The sequence below is a fragment of the Phascolarctos cinereus genome, unplaced genomic scaffold (assembly GCF_003287225.1).
Source record: "Phascolarctos cinereus isolate Bilbo 61053 unplaced genomic scaffold, phaCin_HiC Scaffold_1;HRSCAF=81, whole genome shotgun sequence".
NCBI lineage: Eukaryota > Metazoa > Chordata > Mammalia > Diprotodontia > Phascolarctidae > Phascolarctos > Phascolarctos cinereus.
The window spans coordinates 173,049,663-173,070,637 of NW_027555514.1; the positions used below are offsets into that span (position 1 = coordinate 173,049,663).

A 20,975-nucleotide genomic window follows, 5' to 3' on the forward strand; every position below is an offset into this window, starting at 1 on the left:
CAGAGAAATTACTCTTTCTATGTAATATTTGATTTGAAGATAGTGTTAATCTGTTGATAAGTGAATGGGGTATTCAGATTCTTATCTACTTTGTGTGTATCCCTTTATGGAGCTCCTGAATGTCTGTATTACCTTTCATAGTTAAGTAGGTCATTGGTGGCATCCATGGAGGTCTGTAGATGATGGAGTTTTATGCTCTAGCCAAAAGAGACTGTAAGCTATGCCTTCATCTTGTTCTGAACTCTACTGCCTCTCTGCTTTGGTAAATCTTGAAATAACCCTGTTTTTTCACTTATCTTCCTTCAAGGCTAGCCTCAGCTTCCACAAACTCCATGAAGCCTTCTTTTTGAAGACCGAATTTCAACCTTCCTCTTCATGAGGCTCTATATTTCCCTTGCCCTTAGCCCACTTTCCCTTATGATATATTTATTTTTGTTTCTCGAAGATTAAGATTGTGTTGTTTTTTATCTTCATAATTCCAGAGCCTACCACTGGATCTCAGACATAGTATATGCCTAATTAATGTTTATTTAATTGGGGTGAGTGAAAGTGGAATGTAGGCACTAAATTTTTTTTAATCAACTCTTTTCTACTTTTTGAACAGGTGTAAATTGTGTTGAAGAATTCACTAAATCTTTCAACCCTTATCTTATTCTTCATTTCTTCTCTTTCCAGTCCCTGTCTTCTTTTCCCATTCCCACTCCCTCTTCTCCAAATTCAATGCTAGGGGTACAGGTGGGAGGCAGTGATATATAACCAGGTTTGAGGAGTGATGGGTAAACAGCACAGCTAGAGGAGGAGAACTATGTAAGAGCTTTCCCTCTTCTCTTTTGTATCTTCAAGAGAGAAGCCCTGATAGAAAATATTGAAGCTTTGCTTTTTTTTTTAAAAATATATTTAATTTATTTTTAAATATTTCCCAATTAAACTAAAAATTTTAACAGTAATTGAAAAAATTCTCTGTTCCAAATTCTTGCCCTCCCTCCTACCCATCCCCCTCCTTGGTAAAGCAAGCAATTTGATATCATCATGCATATGAAATTCTGCGAAACACATTTCTATTATAGCCATGTTGAAAAGGAAAACAGACCAAAAAAACTCCCATAAAAATAAAGAAAATGAAAAAAAATTATGCTTCAATCTCCACTCAAAGTTCATCAGTTCTCTCTGGAGGTGGATAGTATTTTTTATCATAAGTCCTTTGGAATTAATTGTCTTGCATAATGATCTTGATCAGAGTAGCTAAGTCTTTCACAGATGATCATTATTACAACACTGCTCTTCCTGTGCACAATGATTTCCTGGTTGTGTTCACATCACTTTGCATCAGTACATATAAGACTTCCCAAGTTTTTTTATGAAATCATAAGGCTGTTCATTTCTTATAACACAATACTATTCCATCACAATCATATACCACTACTTGTTTAGCCTTTCCCCAAGTGAAAGTTATCCCCTTATTTTCCAATTCTTTGTTACTACAAAAAGAGCTGCTCTAAGTATTTTTGTACAAATAGGTTCTTTTCTCTTTTCTTTGATGTCTTTGGGAGACAGACCTACTAGTGATATTTCTGGGTTAAAGGGTATGCAAAGTTTTATAGTCCTTTGAGAGTAGTTCCAAATTAGTGAGTCTATTTTCCCACATCCCCTCCAGTATTTTTCATTTTTCTTTTCTGTTATGTTGCCAATCTTATAGATATGAGGTGGTACCTCAGGGCTGTTTCAATTTGGATTTCTCTAATCAATAGGAATTTAGAGTATTTTTCATGAGACTATTAATAGCTTTGATTTTTTTTCTTCTGAAAACTACCTGTTCATATCCTTTGACCACTTATCAATTGGGGAATAGCTCTTGCTTTTTATAAATTTGACTCAGTTCCTTATATATTTCAGAAATGAGGCTTAATATTAGAACTTTTCAAACATTTCAAGCTGTGATAGAACATATTAGTACTTTTACAAGTTTAGCTTCTTCTGAAGAGTAATGAAGATTTGGGATGAAAATTTTAATGCTACTTTCCAATGTAGATAAAAGCCTCAAAAATATGAAGATTTGTCACTGTTGAGTATCTTAAAATAAATATATTAATAACTAGAAAAATATCAAATACTGAAAATAATGGACAGTAGAGAATTTAAACAACCTAATTTCAGAGGAAGAAATTGAACAAGTCATAAGTTAACTTTTAAAGGGAAAAAACCCTCCAGATCTAAGCACAAATGAATTCTATCAAACATTAAAAGGACAATTAGATAAAATATAATTGCAAAAGAAGGAATCCTACCAAATTTCTTCTCTGGCACAGATAGGGTCTTGACGTATAAACTAAGGAGTGTTAAAACAGAAAAAAAGGAAACCTCGGCTAATATCCCTAAGAGAAAATGTTGTAAAGATTTTTTTTTAAATTAGCAAAGAGAACAAAACAATATATCACAAATATACTTTATGATCAGATTGCATTTATACCAGGAAAGCAGGATTCATTTAATATGAGAAAAACTATAAACTTAATTAACCATATTAATAACAAAATCAATAAAAATCTTGTGATCATATCAATAGAGGTAGAAAAAGCTGTTGACAATATATACTTCCCCCATTTTTGTTAAAGACATTAGAAAATATAGGAATAAATTAACCTTTACTCGAAATGATAAGTAGAACATATCTTAAAATCAAGAGCTGTCATTTTTGTTTGTAATGGCTATAAATTAGATTACTTTCCAGTAAAATCAGGAGTGAAACCAAGATGTCTATTGTCACTACCTCCATTTGGCAAAGTAGTAGAAATGTTAGTTATAACAATGAAACAAAGAATAAAAAGAACATATAGGAATAACAAGAGGAAAAGAAGAAACAAAATTATCACTTTTTACAGGTGATATTATGGTGTAAAGTACCCTAAAGAGTCAACTAAGAATAATTGAAATAATTAATGACATCCACAAACTTGAAGGATTTAAAATAAACCTGTAGAAACTATAAACATTTCGATGTATAATACCAATGAAACAAAGCAATCTCACACAACATAATTACACTGTTATATAATATTTGTGAGTCTACCTACCAAGATAAATAAACTAAATACAACTACAAACTTCTGAAAGACAGATGTAAATGTTTGGAAAAAAAGAATTGTTCATTGGTAGATTGAATCAATATAGCAAAAATGACAATATTATCTAAATAAATTTAGTCAATGCCATGCTAATCAAACTACCAATGGATTACTTTATAGAACTAGAAAAAAGAATAATGAAATTCATACGGAGGTAAAAAAGGTCAAGAATCTCAAGGGAAATAATGAAAAGAAATAGGAACAAAGGAGGCCTAGTAGTGCCAGATCTCAAACTATACTACAAAGCAATAATTCTCAGAATGATTTGATACTGGGTAAAAAATAAAGAGAACAATCAGTGGAATTTATTATATCCACAACATATAGGAACAACTATATCTAGTAGTGTAGTATTTGACAAAGACAAAGACCTAGCTATTGAAGTAAGGATTCACTGTTCGATAAAAACTCCTGGGAAATTTGGACAGTAGTATGGAAACATTAGGTTTAGATCAACATCTCACACCTTATACTAAGATGAGCTCCAAATGGGTATATGACCTAGATATAGATCATGTATAAAAGAAAGAAGAGAAACATGGATAACATTACTATCAGATCTATGGATAGAGGAAAAGTTCATAACAAAGACAGATGGAAAGGATTACATAAGACAAAATGAATACTTTTGATTACATAAAATTTTAAAAAGTGTTTGCATGAAAAATCTAGTTCGATAATTTAAAAAAAAGCAAAGGTCAAAAGGAAAGCAGTTGACTGGGAAAAATTATTTGCAGCAAGTTTCTCTGATAAAGGTCTCTAAGATGTGTAAGAAACAGATTCAGATTTATAAGAACAAGAGCCATTTTCCAGTTGAAGAATGGTCCAAGGTTATGAGTAGGCGCTTCTCAAGGGAAGAAACTTAGGTTACCTAATAGCTATATGAAAAATTCTTTAAATCACTACTAGTTAGAATATGAAAATGAAACAGTTCTGTGATTCCATCTTATATATCTCAGGATGGCAAAGATGACAAAACAGGAAAAAACAATAAATGTTGGAGGGGCCATGGGAAACTAGGCACACTTATGCACTGTTGGTGGAACAGTGAATGAGTCCAACCATTCTGGATAGTAATTTTGAATTATATACAAAAAGTTATTAAACAGTGTATGCCCTTTGACCCAGCTATACCACTGCTAGGCCTATACCCAAAAGAGATCAAAGAAATGGGAAAAGGTCCTATGTGTATAAAATATTTATAGCAGCTCTTTTTGTTTGTGGCCAGAAACTGAAAACTAAATGGATGCTCATTTACTGAGGAATGGCTGAGTAAAATATGACATGTGATGAAATACAGTTGTGCTACAAGAAATAAGGAAATAGATGATTTCAGAGATTCTTTTTATGAACTGATGGAGAATGAAGTAAGCAGAACCAGAGGAATAATTTATGCAATAAAACTATATCATAAAAAAAGAATTGTGAAGACTGCTATAAACTGATTAAGAATGAAATAAGCAGAACCAAGAGAGTAATTTATATAAAATGGGGAATGTTGTGTGCACTTTCAGATAAGGGGATTATATTAGTTTTGCCTGATTGTTTTACTTTATTTCTAGAAAGCTGTCACAGAATGGGGCAGTTTGGAAATGTTTATAATGTAAAAATAAAACATCAATAAAAGTTGTGAAAAATAAGAAATCTGGAGTAAATCAATCAATCAATCAAATCAATAAACGTTGATTACATGCCTACAATGTACCCTAGCACTGTGCTATGTGATGGAAATGCCAAGAGGTGCTCTCAAGTGTTTTGAGGACAGCACTGGCATCAGCATAGACATATAATGACTTCTTAAGTACTTTGAAGGGGACTTCAGTCACTCATACATGTCCTTGGGGTATATCAATGGACTCTCCCTCTGCCTTTTAAAAAAAATTACCTTATTTTGACTGGTAGTGGATATTCTTTCTGATTCTTGTACTGATGCCTTTTCTCTTGCTTAGTTAACTATGTAGATGTTAGCAATGGCTAACAAACCCTTGTTCTTGCTTTTCACAAAATGGATTCTATTTTCCCTCTGCTGTACGCTCTTATCTTTCTATTTTCCCATGATTTTGGAACTACAGGATTTATACAACAGAATTATTCCACATTTATAGTTAGTTCTCTTATATTATTAAATTCAAATTATTGATGGGGCTTTTTTCTTTTTCTTTTTGCCTTATTTTTCTAAAGAGAGCACAATTTTGGTGAGGGAATATAGTAATCTGAGCATGTACTATGCTTTCAGTTTACTGTCATATTTTAATTTTTTTTTTTGTCAGTCAGGCATCATACTTGTAGTTCCATTGAAGATGAATGTAGCGTTATGAGGGATTTCTTTATTTTGTAGCATGGACATTAGTAATGATTCATTGAGTTGCTTTTAATTTTTTTCTCCTAATGTCTATAGAAGATAAGAAAAGTATACTCCAGTTATTACAACTGAGAGAAGTAAATTCCAAAGGTCATTCCCCAAAACTATTCCTGATACTGATAATCAAAAGTCAACACTTATTATGCTAGCTTAGCCACTAAAACATATTTATGGGCTTCTAATGAATAGTTCTTGAATGCCGAATTTTGAGTGATATTTGTTTTGTAAAAAGCTCTACAATGTAACATATTCCTAAATACAAATAGCTTATCCTCTGAGTATATGTATCTGTGTACATATGTATATAAACATAAGCATATGCATAAACACATATGTATGCATATACATATGAACACATCTATACATGTATATATGTATACATGATTTATATATGTATTTTATGTATATATGTGTATATATATTATACATGTATGCATTTAAAAAAATCTTAGATATTCGCAATACCAAGCAGTGCCAACCAACATCTGTCAGAGATAGGGAGATCTGGGAATTTGTTGCTTGAAGCTATGGAACAAAGTGTTCTGATCAACTGGCAAACAGAGCTGAAGACTTGAACTGGAATCTTCAGGAGCAGAAATGTCTTAAGTGTCTGGAAAATTGGCCTGTTGAGTCACCACGCAGGCACTAAAACAAAACTAATTTTAAGCAGGTCAGAGTTCAGCGATTCCCTCTGGAATTTAAAAGTTTTTTTTCTCTCTCTTTCTTTTTTTTTTTCAGAAAGTCTCATGTTTAAGTGAAAAGGGTCAAAGTTGATGCACTGTTACAATTTTTTGAATGCTTTCCCTTAAGAACAGCCACCCAAGCTGGGATTAGCATGAGGAACTGCAAGGCTGGCACTTCAGCGTCTGGGTTAAAAATATTTTAAAGCAGTAAATGCAGTCAGTACAGAGAGATCCCTGGGAGCCTTTCTATTCAAAAATGTGTGAGCTCAGGGCAGCAACTGCAATGTAATTTAGGGCAGTGTATGCTTCATAGCTTTGGAGAATATTGCTTCCCGCTAATGTTCCATCGGAGGGTAGGATAGTAGTAATTTTAGAAGGTGGTATTCCTGTTTGTCTTACATCGAAAACTTCAGAATAAATAAAAAGAAACATCAATTGAACGAGAAATGTAACTATGGAAAAGTACCAATGAATCTAATTCTGAATAGAAGAGATACTCAAACAGTATGGGTGTAAGAGTGTTTCCAAGGACCCTGCCAGCTTCTGCAAAGGGAGCTGCATAGAGACTGGATTGATCAGGTAGGTACAGTGCTTTACAGATACCCTGGGGAAACTTTCCTATAAACTCCTTGTCAACAGGCAGGTGCTGTGCTTATGGCCTAAAAAAGTACTGGTGAACATTTGGTTTAAAATATTGTTCTAGTTAATAGAAATATACAAGGTAATTTCATGGATTGGAACTCAAATGCTACTTAGAAATTGTGATTCATGCAAGTAATTACCCAAAAGGAAAATGTCTAGGATGCCCCAGTAACTGGGATTAAACTGGTGGTATGCAGGAACAGAGTCTGCTGGGAAGAGACACCACACTGAAATTCAGCAGCATTAAAGTAGTTTTTTTTTCCTTTTTCTGAGACAGACTAGATGGAAAGACCTTATAGGTTAAAAATGAGACTGGTAGGATGAGATAAGAAGGGAATTAAGGTCCTAAACATTAAAAAGGGCATGTGTCACTTTTGAGATGTGAAGAGTGAGGGAAGGAAGGGATGAGAAAGACAGAGACAGTTGAGGGGAGAGAGACAGAGAGACACACAGAGAGACAGAGACAGAGAGACAAAGGCAGAGAAAGAGAGACAAAGACAAATGTAGTCAGGGGAGGAGAAAGAGGGAAAGAAGGGAAGAGAGAAAGACAGAAGCAGAGAGAGAGAGAAAGAGAAAGAGAGAGAAGAGAAGAGAATGAGGAGAAGAAGAGGAGGAGGAGGAAGAAAGGAGATTTTTACCCTGTAAAAGTCCCTTTGCCCTCAATTTCTGGGACTCAGCTAAAAACCCTGGGCAGCTGTGAAATTTGGTTAATCTCAATGGTACACTAATTACCCTATAAAACTTAGGCTGTTCTTATTAGCTACTATACTTTTCCACGTTATCAAGTAACATACTTTTTTTTCCTGTCTTACACCTATGTAGTTACTTTAAAAATGCTTTTAATTTTTGCAATCATCATTTTTACCTCAGCTAGAAATCACATTGGGGACTTAAATTTTGTGTTCTGTTTACTGAATGTCTCAAGTGGTAAGAACTTAATTGTTATCTGTTTATTCCTAAGGAGACACAACAACTTTTACTAAACATACGATAACCACACTCAGAAGGATGAAGAAATACTATTCCATGAAAGCAAGGTTATATAAAAGATTTTGGTTAGCCAATAGCCTGTAGTATAGTTGAAGTATGGCTGTGAAGGAGGGAGATAACTCACTCCTTGTAGTTTTATAGGCTTTGCCTTTTAACTTAAAAAGAATACACACTTAATTGTTTTCCTTAGACTTTTGAAGGATTTGGAATTACGACCTTTTAGCACACTTTTTTCAAGTCTTGATAAAAGAAAAAGATACTTACAATAAATAAAGATAAAATGAATTAAGTCAGATAGAAGATAAAAAGTTGCTTCTTTTTTTTTTGGTGTTTGGGAAGTAAGGTCAGTATAGCAGTGCAGGCCGTATTTAGCCCTAGGAGAGGTGGTTTTAGAGTAAATGATTCTCCCTGAATCTTAGTTGTGAAGTAGATCTTCACTTTTCAGGGATAAAGATTTTAGAATTTTTTTAAAAGTTTATTTGTGATCTCGAAGTTGTAACAACCAGCAGCAATTTTAGCAGTTCTAATTGATAATTTGAAAATGTTCATTTCAGCTTTTTACTTAGAAACAAGAACTGTTTTTTTTGGGAAGGCTTTTACCTCTTCAAAATATGACACATTTACTTATGAGAGGTTTTATAGGAAAGTGATTTCTAGCATTGTTATTAAAAACAAACAACAAAAAAGATTTTGACCCTCTATGGTGCGACTCTCTTTTTCCTTTATATTTCTAAGCTCTGTCAACTGTTCATCTTGTCCTGGTAGACTTCAGCTTACTCATGCTGTGCTGATGCTTTTGTTTAACGGGCATTTCTTCCAGCTTTTCTACTTAAACTAGCTATCAGAACACTACAGGTCAACCAAATAGTTCAACTCACCTGAAATGTCTTCTGAGGTAGTGCCTGTGATTTTGTGGCAAATATTCACCCCAGTGGGGAGCTGTAGAACTCACCTCTATCTTCCAAGGGGTAACTGTAACCTATAATAATAATTTGGTGATACAAAATGCTTTTTATGCATTACCTATTTCCAGAGGCCTAATTTAGGTTTTGTATCAAAATGGATATCACAAACACTACAGCTTCCTACTGAGAAGCAAAATGCTACTGAGAGACTTTCTGTTATTCCTTTGGTGCCTTCTGGGAGGGGTGAGGAAACAGGGAAGCAATTACCAGTCCCTTGAACAGTAGTTGAGGAAAATGGTGGTAGAGAATGGATTTCAAAGGCAGAATAGCTTTTTATGGGATTGTTATATCCAGAACTGACCTTTGTTCTATTACATTGCATATGAGACAAACTTTAGTGAGGAAAAAAATATCAGAAGTGGTTTCAACAGATGCATTATTTTCCTATGCAATTTTCACACCATATATTATAACAAGGTGTACAGTAACTTGACTTGTGCAAGCAGACATATCAGCCCGGTAATATAATACTTGGGAAGTTTTCATTCTTGAAAGCCCGGTTAATTTGTAAGCTCTATCACGACTGGGGCTGAGTAAATTTGCAAAGTACACTGTTATCTCATTTGGGCTCTTCACTCTTCATGCAGCTTTCCAACCCCCACCCCAACCTTCCAATGTTCCTCACCCTCTGAATACCCAGTGCTTCTATGTTGCCCTAGTTCCACTGCTCACAGAGAAGAGTTAAATCAAAGGAACCGGTATTTTGTCATAGAAGCTGCCTATTGCTTCTAGGAAAAAATACAAACTCTTTGGGTAGACATTTATAGCCCTTTACAATTTTGTTTCCAGGCCAGGGGTGTGCTGGTGAATGTTTAAAACTGGCTCTTCAGAAAAAAAAAAAGGATGCATAAAGTTAAATTTAATCTACATTTTCTCCATCATTTTCTTAAGAATACACAATCAACAGAACAATAAATCAAGTCCTAATTTGTAGTTTTGGCTCACACTGAAAATTTAACAATCAGCTCTCTCAAGCCTGTTTGAGTTGGCTCTAGGACACCTCTGGTTATCACACATCATTTAACTCATGCATTCTATTCTGCAGTCCAGTCAAACTGATTTCCTTACTGTTTCTCACACATGACACTGAATCTCCTGTCTCCGTACCTTTGTACAAACTTCCCCCCCATGCCTGGAATTTATATCTTCTTAGAATCCCTAGTTTTCTTCAAGGCCCAAATTGAGGGCTACCTCCTACATGAATCCTTCTCTCATTCCCATTAACTGCTAATGCCTTCTGCCCAAATCAGTTTGTATCTTTTTCTATCCAAGTCCATCAACTTGTATTTTACTTTGTATATATTTACTTGCATGTGTATATTTGGTTTCTCCCCCCAAAATAGAAGCTCTTTGAAGGCAGACGTCATTGCCTTCCCCCCACCCCCCGGACCTAGCAGTGTGCTTGGCACACAATAGGCACTTGATAAATGTGTGTTGGTCAACTGAAAAAGCAAACTCACATAAAAGTGTTAATTCCCTCTTCCAAGAATATGTAACTTTTAATATGGCATCTAATGGAGATCGTAGTATTTTAATGAAAAGGAAAGAATAATGAATGTTGGAGTTTAAGAATTAAGGATAAGACAGTGGAGTAGAAATATTTGTATGGTGAAAAGTAGTTGAGGGAGTTCCCTTAATTCAAACTAGGTAAAGCATATCACACATAAATCAGTTCTTTCGTATTGACTGTTTTACAAACTGGGGAATAGAAATATGATAATGAAAGTAACCTGTTTGTTAGTATTCAGCAATGGAACAATGGTTGGAATTTATCATTTTAACTAGTTGAAGTCCTATATGACAACCTCTTGTTTATGTTACTCCTTGGATAGGTCCTATCCATACCTGATTAATGCATGAGAAAGCTTCGAGATGCTGGGCAAATTTTCAAGAGTTTCATCCCAGAACTTCCATTCAAGCAGTTTCAGCCCTTTGCTCTTACATGCTTTCTGGGAGGACAGGGTTTTTCTTGGCCTGCTGCTTCCCCATGTGGCCAGCCCTCTCCTCTTCTCTGTACTCTGGGGATGTACTCTCAGAGTACAGGGCTTTTCTGGGATCAGCCCTGAAAAAGCAGCTGTCCTTTCCCACTCCCACTCCAAGGACAGGCATGCTGAACACAAACTTCTGTCACATACTTGATTTCTTCATCTCTAGGGCAGTTTATTCAGATGTGAATTTTTAGCTAAATTAAAGTACAAACACATTGACTGAATTCTTCGTACATTAGAGGTATATGCATTGTAGAATCTCCATCTACGGGCGATGTCATGTTTTCTCTTTTAAGGAGAGCAATTTTAAATAAGTACTTATTTTTGAGGAGTTGACTATTGCAAAAAAAATTATGGCTTTTTTTTTTCGGTGTGCTGTAAGTAAAGTGTTCATTATTAATTTTTGGTTTGTTTGATATCAATATGTTAAGTGGTTTCTGTGGGGTAAGCCAAATGGCCCACTATACCTACTTCCTGATTTGCTGGCCCTGGTTCCCTTTAATAAAATTGCCCTTAAAATCCAAAAGACTTTCTACTAAAAGTGGTCTAGGGGTTTGGTCATTTGCCTTAAAAAGCATTCAGATCTTCATTTTAATGACAGCTTTCCACACAGAGCCAGAGGAAAGAAATAGAATCATGACTTAAATTAGAGCTCTCTTGTCCCTTGTAATTCACGCATTTTCATTCTGAAAAACTTTCATTGTCCTAGGAAGATGGAGTGAATTAAGATGGAGTTTCAGTTTTCCTTTAAAAGTTGCTTCCTATTTGGAGGTTTATTTCAGAGCCTCTACTTACTCTTTTTTTTTGTATAGTTTAATATCCTTTGTTTTTATGGCATTGTTGTTGTTTTAATGATTGGTGACTAGAAATGTGCCAGTGACATGCTTTGGGATCTGAGCCTCCTTTGGACCCCATAGGATGTCAATGGACTCATTAGGATTTAGCCAAGTTTTATGCATTATTCATAATATACATTCACAGCATGCACCCTAACGACTGTCTCCTGTGACTGCTTAGTCAGAATCATTTGCATGCTGTATTATAGAACCATAATACAGAATGCATTTAGCTACATTTTGTGTATTATCTTTAATACATATTTCCAGAATACTCTGTTATGCAGTATGTGGTGAATGTGTTTAAACAATAGCATGCACTTGTGCATTACGATTCCATAAAAACAAATGCATAATAAAAGTCCTGATGGAAAATAATTATTGCATATATTCAATAGCAGTTTTTTTTAAAAAAAGCCTTTATATCATTTCCATTTTGCTTTTTTTTTTGATTATCTACTTATTTGTTTTTTGTTTTATGGCTAGTGGACTCATGTCCTGAAAATTTTAATTTTGATAACAGCCTACCTTCAATATCCTTTTCCCATTTTACCTTGTTACAGCTCTAAATGAACATTTAAAATGGAATATTTAAAAGTTGTCTTATGATTAAGAAAAATATGTTTTCTAACTACCAATTGAAGATTTGTAGGTTGTTTTCAACACACAAATTACATCGCTAGAGAAATTCACATCTAGACATCCTGTGAATTCAGGCACGTGAGGGTTCTGGGTTCTAATGAAAGCTGTGCTAGTGAAATGCTCAGTGACTCAGCACTCTGTCTTTTTGTAGTGCAGTCATCTCGTCTATAAATGGAGCTTAATAGCACTAGAATCAGAAGAGATCTGAGATTCATTATATTTTTTGTTTTCTTCTTGTTTTTAAAGGGAACATAGAGAAGAATCTGAACAATATATTTTCAAGTAGCAGTTGGGAGGAAAAGGAATCTAGTACTTCTGTTAACCAATAAATATGGATGACAATTGCTAGTTTATTTCTGTAGGATAGTTGGAGATTTCTTGCAAAGAAGTTTACTATTATGGTGACCATATTGAGGAGAAAAATGCAGTGAACAAGTCAGTGGAAGCTTTAGGGTTTTCTTTGTTCACTGGTGAATACTTGATAAGTTAAAGTCACCTGATTTCTGATGAGATACTAACAAACTTTTTTCTTTTTTACATATTTGTCACTTTGAAAATCCTGTGATTCATTTAATGACCCTAGATTTCAGTCTTATTAAATGAGTACCTCAACTTCTTCTTTCATTATGAAACCAGTCACTAAGAGATCTAAAATCAATAGATGTTTATGCAAGATAAGACTGAAGCATCACTGGATTTAAGATTAAGTTGACCCTTTCCCCTATAATTTGTTCAATGCTGTTTTTTATTTCATTCAATTTAATTCATTTCAATTTAACAAATATGTTAAGTATATGATATAGGGACAGCACTGTGTTTGCGCAAGTTGTTTGGGGATAAAATGACAAAAATGGAAGTCCTGAACCTAAAGGACAACCCCCTCCCATTGTGGGTTGAAGGGGATATAACATATCCATAGATCCACAGCATCTGTCCTAACCACTCAGAGCCATAACCCTAGTTCAGACCAAGTCCTCTTCTCCATGATGAGTTAGAAGGCCAGCCATTGTGAATGATCCAAAGAGAGAAAAATACCAAAAGAGTATGGTAGTATGATATATCTTGGAATAACAGGTGATGCTGTTCCATCATGGCAGAAAATGATTTTATTTTCAGTTCTTCCAATGATTGTTCCGTGGTATAACACCCTTATTGTCTCCTCCCTGCCCTCAGACAAATTCACATATATGTTCAGACAACCAAAATTTCCATTTTTTTGTGATTGCCAGATTGTTCTACACCCCCTCCCCTTTATTTTTTGAGCTCAGTGTACTGGGCCATATTTCTTATAGACCTATAGCTAGGAGAGCTAAGCCAAGGTTGTATTAGACCATCACAACAAGTTTTTAGACAGGATGAACTTTTAGGTGGGAAGAAGTTGCTTAGTGTTGATGGCAAAGGGTGAATCTGGAAATGGTAAGGGAAAACAATAGGTAATTTTATTGTTGCTCTGACCCCATGTGTGTGTGTGTGTGTGTGTGTGTGTGTGTGTGTGTGTGTGTGTTGAGAAGGATTGGGGTGGGGGGGGCAGGACAAGGACTTGACGTCAGATAAAGTACACCCAGTACTGGAATATATAACTGTGATGCGATGTCCCGGGGGAAACTAGTTTTCTATGTGTATAGGAAGATAGAAAAAAAGGTGAGAGGAGAAAGGGGTTGTTTAACAACAGAACAGAGGTTCCTGAGGGTGCAATGAAAGAATAGGCTAGAAAACCGGAGAAAAGTTCAGTTTCACATAAAATTTTCTTTATCATTCTTTATGTATTGGAATGTTTGTTTGCTGATGATTGTTACATTCATAATAAAACAGGAAATAAAAAAAACTAAGTTTTTTTTAAAGCCCCTTAAAACCTTAAGTTGTCTTCACTCCCTTTCCTCCCCCTCCCCCTACTTCTTTGTTTGGTTTTACAGGAGAAAATGGACAAGAATTGAACTAGATGTAGTTGGATGCAATCTACCTGAATGAAGGAAGTACCTAGAGATCCCTTGAAGTTTCAAAATGTTTGTTGTTGTTGTTGTTGTTGTGTGTGTGATGTATATGTATATATATATATATATATATATATGTATATATAATATGCATAGATGCAAATGCATACATAAGTACATTTGTATATAATGTTATACACTTTTGTGTAGCATGTAAGTGCATGTGTAAACTACAGGTATAAATATAACCAGATATATGTGTGTATTTTATAAAGAGGGACTATAAAATAATAAGACTTAATCCTTTACAAATTATATTATCATAGCATTCTAAAGATGTGATTTATTAATTATATCAATAAATAATATATTACAAATATGTTACATTAGGTATAATTTATAAAGACTCATAAGTGAATTCTATACTAAATATCAAAAGAGAAGTTTCAAAAAATGTACCAGGCAATGGTAATATTAAAAGAAATATATAGTTTCCTGAAGTCTGTACTTTGAAGACAATAATCATCTGGGCATACTACTCATATATTTGTATACAAAAATCAGTCATGTTACTTTTATAAATAAATACACATTTATCCCCTCCTACCTTTTCTTTTGCACCTCATCCTATTTTGTATTATATTTATATCTATATATTTTATATATTTGTGTATATATATTATGTATATATTATATATGTGTGTATATATATTTAGAATGTAAAGTCTCTGAAGGGGGACCAAATGTCTTATTTAAAATTGTATCCCTCCCACAACCTAGCATAATGCTTTTGCACATACTAAGTATTGAAATATTTTTGTATTGGTGCATGACTGAATGAAAGAGTAAATATGTCATACTACCAAGGATTATTAGTAGTGTTCATAGAAACAAAATTAATTTTTAGCGAACTATGTCACATGAGGACTTATACAATTTTGAGTGGCTTTTGTGTTTTTTTGAAATCTTTTTAGAAGATATCTGTCTATAGATATGTAGATAGATATATGTGTATGTATAGAATAGATATGTTTGTCTATTTATTTTTAATTTTTTTTTATTAATTTATTTTTAGTTTTCAACTTCCATACACTTTTGAGTTTTAAATTTTTCTCCCCTTCCCTCACTGCCTCCCTCAGCAAGACGGCTTGCAATCTGATATAAGTTCTACATATATATTCCTATTAAACATATTTTCACATTAGTCATGTGGTAAGGAAGAATTAGACCCAATAGGAGGAACCACAAGAAAGAGGAAATGAAACAAAATAGGAGAAAAAAAAGAGCGAATGGTATGTTTTGATCTGCATTCAAACTCCATAGTTCTTTCTCTTGGTGTCGATAGCGTTTTCCATTATGAGACTTTTGGAGATGTCTTAGATCCTTGCATTGCTGAGAAAGGCTAAGTCTATCAAAGTTAGTCATCACACAACATGGCTGTTACTATGTTCCACATCCTGGTTCTGCTCACTTCACTCAGCATCTGTCCATACAAGCCTTTCCATGTTTTTTCTGAAGTCCACCTGCTTATCATTTCTTATAGCACAACAGTATCCCATCACATTCATACATCACAACTTGTTCAGCCATTCCTCAATTGATGGGCATTCCCTTAATTTCCAATTCTTTGCCACCACAGAAAGAGCTGCTATAAATATTTTTGTATATGTGGGTCATTTTCTACCCTTCTTCTGAACTTCTCTACTATTGTTGAGGGTACTACAGTCTTCATCAAGTCTCAAAATCTCTGTGCCATCCTTAACTCTTCTCCCTCAAATCCCCAATCTATCCAGTACTTTGGCAAATTCTGCCATTTCTACTCTTGCAGTATCTTTTGTATAATATCTCCTCTTTTCTACTCAATAGGTCAGTCATCACCCTAGTTCAGGGCATCATGTCACCTTGGAATATTGAAATAGCTACCTACCTGGTCTCCTAGCTTCAAATATTTCCATACTTCAGTCTATCTATCCTCCATTCAACTTATGAGGTAATTTTTCTAAAATATAGGGTTTGACCATATCATTTCTCTGTTCAATATAGGAAGAATATAGGGAGTTCCAGTGACTCCTTATGTCCTCAAGAATCAAGTATAAATTCTACTGTTTGGCACTTATATCTGTTCATAACTTACACTGGTGTTCTTTACATTCCATTTCCCACCTCCTCACTTTTGCTTTCCTTCCCACACACATATAGGAACTGGTCTGGTGACATGGCAAGTAGAAGAATATTAACCTCCTTATTATTGGGCTATGATTAGAGGTGGCCAATTCTCTTTGTTTCTTTAAACATATTGTATAAGACTATAAAGGCCAAATTTTTAGTAATACTTTTCAATATCTACAAGAGTTATGCCTTTGAAATATAATAAATCGAATGTTGGAGCTAGAAGAAAGATTGGAGGTTTTCCAATGTTGTGAGTCGAGCACTGGTCTTGGAGTCAGGAAAACCTGGATTCAAATCCTGCCTCAGATACTTACTGGTTAAGTCATGGCACCTCGCTGGGCTTCAGTTTCCTCAATTGTAAAATGAGAATGTTAAACTTGATAACTTCTCTGGTCCCTTCTAGCTCTAAATTCTGTCACTCCACGGAGTCCCAGTTTTACAGATGAAAAAAAACTGAATCCTATATAAGTTTAATGGTTTGCCCGTGATCCCACAGCTAGCCGGTGACTAGACTTGCTAAAGCAGCCAGTCTAAAGCCAGGTCTTGATTTCCTGCCAGATCTGTTTCTACAAAACCATTCTAGGCTCTCCAGAGATGGTTTTGAAAGCTGGCTTCTTGTTAGGGCATTGTTTAATTTAATTTTAGATTTTCATGTGTTCTCATATGAAAGTGGAGTTCTATTGACAATAACTCCTCCTTCTCAAAGAAACATCCAGAGAGGAATTTTACTTTTGCTATGTGTGTGAGTGTGAGTGTAAGCATGTATGAATGTGTATATGAGTGTGTGTGAGAGAGAGAGACAAAGAGAGAGAGACAGAGAGAGACAGAAAGACAGAGACTGAGACTGAGACAGAGAGAGACAGAAAGAGAGACAGAAAGATAGAGACAGAGAGAGACAGAGAGAGAGAGACAAAGACAGAGAGAGAGAGAGAGAGAGAGAGAGAGAAAGAGAGAGAGAGAGAGAGAGAGAGAGGAGAGAGAGAGAGAGAGAGAGAGAGAGAGATACTTACAACAGAGCTTGGGATCATGTTGAAACTTGTTTTAACCACTAGGAAACTCTTTCAACTTCTAATAGTTATCAGCCTGCTACTAATTAACTAGTAATTAGCACGATTATGCTCTACCAAGCTGGAAGGCCTTGTCATAGTTTAGTACTTGGATAAGGCTAAGACCTCCTGACATAGAAAGTTCCCTTGGTATTTGCCATGAAAGGAATGCCTCACTATTAAGGCAACAGAATAGACTCTAGACTGAGAAAAGTGCATGGAAAAAAATAATAATTTTGCCATTTTTTTACATTAATGCAGTTTGTCCCTCCCTAATTATTTAGATTAGGGGTGGGGAACCTGCAGCCTAGAGGCCATATATGGCGTCAAGTTTTGACTGACTCCAAACTTCACAGAACAAATCCCTTTAATAAAAGGATTTGTCCTATAAAACTTGGACTCAGTCAAACAGCCATACTTGAGGACCTAGAGGACCATGTGTGGCCTTGAGGCTGCAGGTTTCCCACCACTGATTTAGTACTTTTCTCATGAAAATGTTGCATAATGAGTCATAGTCTTGCCCCTATTCTATGTCTCAAAGGAAAATGAAATTGTTTTAGCTGAGTCTTCCTCAGATTTGTTGAGGTCAACCTTAAGTATCCTGTTTTTAACCATTAAGACCAAATAAAACGTCACTAAACAAAGAGAAAAAAAAATGAACTTATCTTTGAAAGAACAAAGAATAGGTTTTTTTCCCCCAAAAAATAGGCTACTACATTGATTGTCATGAAGGGCAATATCTTTGTTAGATTACCTTCCTTTACCCCTGCCTTTTTTGTCTTCTGGTCTCATAAAATAGTGTTTGTTTTGAAAAAAAAAAGTTTTGGGATGTGCAGGCATCAAAAAAATCTGATTGGCTAAATGTCCATATCTCTGCTTTACTTCCCCCCATCCCCTATGATATTGAGTATGACTTAGATAAATTCATAAAGATGCTGGCTAACAAAAGCCAACTTAAGCTTCTGTTGGTAAGACGTCAGAAAATGGACATTTTTTCATTCTTTGGCACTATAACAACATCAAAAACAAACACATACTCAAACACATATGAAATGAAAAAGAAACTGGTAAAAAGTAAAGACCTCATTACCACGAGTGGTTGTTTGGTGGCCAGTGAAAACTGAGTTGTGGTCTCTTACCCATTTTGAGTGATCAGTTCAAGTCATACCACAAAAACCACCGCTACAACTGGTATTAACTTTCTTTCTTGCAGATAGTTCAGCCAAAAACAAACAAACAAAAAACCCCACATGTTTGTATTTGCTATTTCAGCTGAAGAAAGAGTGGAATAGTTTGGGCTATTCTGTTATGAAAACAAATGCAACTATGTAATAATCAGTCTATTTCCCTCTTTTCAGCTCTGCTGAACAGATGAATCCTTGCTCCCCTTAGACACATGGTAGAAAGAGAGCCCTGCAATATGCAGATGTCTCATGAAGAAAAGATGAGTTTCCTTACTCCCATATAAAGCTAAGAGAAGATTCCCTATGTTTGTGCCTGCCCAAGAACCAATGAATGAACTGAAATATATACATATACATGTATATGTGATTTATATATCACTTATATTCTCAAAATGAGATCATATTTATTATATTGGTTTTAACTTATAATATTCATGTGACAAACATGAATAATAGCAGTAGTAGTGGTGGTGGTGGTAGTAGTAGTAGTAGTAGTAGTAGTAGTAGTACTCTAAGTGGTAGTTGTAGTAGTGATGGTTGTGGTGGTAGTAGTAATACTGTTTTATTTCTTTTGATCCTCACAACAAAAAACCTGTGAGGTAAGCGCTGTTATAATGTCCATTTTACAGCTGAGGAAACTGATTTTGAAAGAAGTCAAATGACTTGCTTAGGGTCACACAAAAACTCAGTATCTAAGGCAGGGAACAAAACTCCACATTCCCGACTCCAGCTCTCATGACTTGTTTTATATCACCGAGCTGTTAGTTGTGGAATCATGACTAAAAGTTAGGACTACAAATTCTTTTCAGTAAGTGACATTGTCCCCAGTTTTACACAACATGGTTTTGGTGGAATAGTTCAAGGTTCAAGCAGTGCAAACAAGGTTCTCTGTGTTGTACTTCTATTCCAACCATGCAAACTAGAGCTTTCGCTAATTAATGCCCTTCAAATTGATGATGTTGCCAACTATGTAGAAAGGATTAATTTAGGCTTAATATTCTGCTTCTAATAACTGATGCCTTATAACATTTATATTCCTCTGTTACTTTTAGATAGATAGAGATATATTTTATCTATAGATGTTTGAATCATTTTGTTTTCATTATATTCTAATGGACACCTCATAAAAGGGACAAAAGTCATATTGTTAGCATTATAACACCAATAAACTCATTTACTTTTATTTTATCTGATCAAGGTCTAGGTTTGGGGAAAGTATTTGCTTGACCCTTCCCTTCCTATTGCACTGATGCTTCAAAGAGTGTAAAAGTCCTTTGTAGCAATTTCATAATATTAAAAATATCACTTAAACCTTCTCATATCTTGTGTTTTCTCCTAATTTTACATATGAACCATATGTTCACACATAAAACCACACTGAACTATAGAGTTGTTAAAAGATCCAAGATTGTAAAGCAAATATATGAGATAAAATTAGATTCTTGGACCCCTGAAACCCAATTCTCTGCTCAGTTTCCAAGTCCATTATTGTTCAACTTTCATGAACACCAGAGTAGTTTAAGTTTTCTAAGAATGAAGTACAAAGAGATCGTAAATTTAAACATTTTGTTTGAGGTTTAGCATCCCTGAAAAAAAAAACACAACAACAAACCATATTGTAGTCACACCTTGTATGAAAGAGCTAAGAAATCACAAAAATGAACTATAAGAGAATTGTAGTATATGTTGTGGAAATTTTGTTTCCTAAATATTAATACTAATACCATGTTAAGGTAGTAAAACAATTTAAAGGAGTGGGTTGAAAAACCTTACAGGTGTAAAAGTGAAGCATATGGTTGAGCAGAGATTGTCAATTAAATTGACAGATGATTAACATTCATTAAAACTTTTAATTAACACCTTGCAAAAATTCAATAAAATGATACTGTATGTAAATGAGTATGCACGATATCTTGAAGCTTTCTCTTACCTGCTTAAAAGAAGAAAATGATCACCAATCTGCTTGTGATAATGATTTTTTTTTTAGCACTTGGGTTTGTTTAGAGTGCTATTATACTATGTCAATCAAATCTACTTGATTTGCCAATATTCTAAATGTATTAGTGTAGAGAAAAGTAATCCATTGTGCTTTCTGGAGCAAATAAGAACTACTCTTTTAGTTGTCTTTTACTTTGCTTTTCATTATTTCTCTGATGAAGCAGCTCAGATTGCACCTGGACATTTGTGACATGGACTTCAGTGAGAATATCTGAATATTTGATGCCTACAGGAGCATTTCAGAGCAAGCTGTAAAATCAAATTTGTTTAACATATGATTAATTAAATTGCTGCTAACATAACTTCCAGAACAGTACAGCAAAGCTAAGATAGTTCTATAAGGTATACTATTTTGTCAGGAATCTCCCCAAGTGAACTATAATTATTTGCTCCATTGTATCAGAATATATTTCCTGT

General features: G+C 34.6%; 1 protein-coding gene across 3 annotated transcripts in view; it reads left to right on the top strand.

Annotated features, from left to right (window-relative positions):
• Positions 1-20,975, top strand: part of SOX5 (SRY-box transcription factor 5) — a 1,266,595-nt gene that overhangs the window by 22,837 nt on the left and 1,222,783 nt on the right. The window contains exon 1 of one of the 3 annotated variants that reach the window (XM_078155082.1): positions 6,296-6,746. The exons of the other annotated variants lie outside the window; for them this stretch is intronic. The gene's annotated coding sequence lies outside the window, so the exon portion shown is untranslated. Of the gene's footprint in view, positions 1-6,295; positions 6,747-20,975 lie in introns of those variants that run through there. 3 annotated transcript variants of the gene reach the window in all.